Here is a 2,553-nt window from a genome sequence, read left to right as displayed (position 1 = left end):
AAAAAAGAGCAGGAGTGGCAATATTAATTTCTGATAAAATAGATTTTAAGGTGAAAAACAACATAAGAGACAAAGAAGGTCACTATATGATGCTGAAAGGGTCAACTGACCAAGAAGTCATTACAATAATAAATATCTACGCACCCAATGAAAGTGCTCAAAAATATGTGAAGCAAATATTAGTTGACTCAAAAGGGACAACAGACAACTCTATAATAGTAGTAGGAGACTTTAACACATCACTTTCAAGGAGGGACAGATCAACGAGAAAAAAACCCAACAAAGATACATAAGAACTCAACAACACAATCAACCAACTCCAACTCATAGACATATACAGAGCATTCCACCAAACAAAAGCACAATTTACATTCTTCTCCAGTGCACATGAATCCTTCTCCAGAATAGATCACATGTTAGGACATAAAACAAGCCTCAATAAATTAAAAAACACTGAAATACTACAAAGCACCTTCTCAGACCACAATGCTATAAAATTAGAATATTAGGAAGACCAAGGAAAAACATCAAACATGTGGAAGTTGAACAAAACACTGCTCAAAAACTACTGGGTAACAGAAGGAATAAAAATATTCCTAGAAATAAATGAGAATGAAGATACATCATACTAAAACCTATGGAACACAGTGAAAGCAGTTCTCAGAGGTCAGTTTACAGCAATAAATGCACACATCAAAAAAGAGGAAAGAAACAAAATTAACACTCTAACTCAACAATTCCAACAATTAGAAAAAGAACAAAAAAGCATCCTACAAATATCCAGAAGTAAGGAAATTATAAAGATCAGAGCAGAATAAATGAAAGAGAAGACAAAAAAAATAGAGAAAATCAACAAAACAAAAAGCTGATTCTTCAAAAAGATTAACAAAATTGACAAACCATTGGCAAATCTAACAAAAGAAAGTAAACAGAAGATGCAAGTTACAAGAATAGTAAACAAAAAGGGTGTCATCATAACAACCTGAAATAAAAAAGATACTGACAGAATATTATGAAAAACTGTATTCCAACATATTTGAGAACCTAGAAGAGATGGACAAGTTTCTGGAAACACAAGACCTACCTAAACTGTCCCACTCAGAGATAGAATACTTGAACAGACCTATAACAAAGGAAGAAATGGTCATAAAAAAAAAACTTCTGACAAGCAAAAGTCCTGGCCCTGATGGCTTCACTGGAGAATTTTACCAAATATTCAGGGAAGAGTTGACACCTATGCTACTCAAGCTATTCCAGAGCATAGTTAGGTCACATATCATCTTAAACTTTGACCTGGTGGTAGTAGCCATGTTCTTCCGGCATAGCATAAGGGACTCCATGTTGGATTTAGCTTTCCCATCCACATTAAACCCCCTGCCATCCAGTCAATTCCGACTCACAGCAACCCTATAGGACAGAATAGAACTACCTCATAGGGTTCCCAAGGCTGTAAATCTTTATGGAAGCAGACTGCTTCACCTTTCTCCAGCCCAATGCTTTAACCACTGCATCACCAGAGCTCCTTACAGCTCCTTACATTAGTAAGAAATAATATGTAAAAAGAGAGCGAAAAGCAAATAAAGTAAAATGTTAACATTTCAGGAACTAGATGAATGGCCAAAACATTTCACTGTATTATTCTTGTAACTGTGATATGTTGGATTGAATTTTTCAAAATAAAAACTTAAAAAATCATGCAAGCTCCAGACCATTGCGGCTTCCAGACTATTTTAACTACAACCCACAATGAAAATTGGACAGAGCAACCCAGTACACACACATACATATGTGTATAATTTGAACAAATGCATATAAATCAAAAGTTTCACAAAACAATACATACCCTTATAATGTGATACTCTATGACTTTTCTACTCTAGTCTAGTACATATTTTTAAATGCTGGTTGTGACTCATTAAATTGAGGTCATGTCCACCAATGGTTATAATCCTTTTGAAAACTCCTGTCCTCGGTGGTGCTTTACTGCAACATTTTTAATACTAAACCTAGATTCACAGAAGTACCATCCCCAGCTCCCTGAATCCACGTGAGCTTTGAAAAAAACACCTCTTCAAATACAGAGAGGAACTCAAAACATTAAGGTTGCAGCTTTCTAGAATTTTGACAAATGCAGTCATCATTTGCACGTGGTACAGAGAACAGCTTGAGCACATAGTTAGCAGACATATGGCACTCATGATCCATCATGAACGTGGGCCTGATGTTCCCAGCTCAGAGTGGTTCTGCTGCTAATTATAGAGGCAGGCACCGAGGATACAGCCTGCAAAGTCTGCCCCTGTGGCCAGTAACTGAGCCAGAAGAGCCTGGTCCTGAGACGGACAGCATTGTACAGCTCACTCATTTCCATTGTAACCCTGAGAACAGCTGGCTTGTCTGCATCCCTGGGATGGGATCTGGCAGCCCTGCCCTCCAACATAGCCCACCCAGAGGACATGCACGCTTGCTGCAGGTACTGGTCTACATTGGCTCTGGCAGTCAGGATTCCATGGCCAACTTCCACCCCCTGCTAAGTTATAGGCTGCCTCCTTCCCT

This window comes from Orycteropus afer, unplaced genomic scaffold (genome assembly GCF_000298275.1).
Source record: "Orycteropus afer afer isolate SDZICR_OR568_19922 unplaced genomic scaffold, OryAfe1.0 scaffold00401, whole genome shotgun sequence".
Lineage (NCBI taxonomy): Eukaryota > Metazoa > Chordata > Mammalia > Tubulidentata > Orycteropodidae > Orycteropus > Orycteropus afer.
This window is presented reverse-complemented; position numbering follows the sequence as displayed.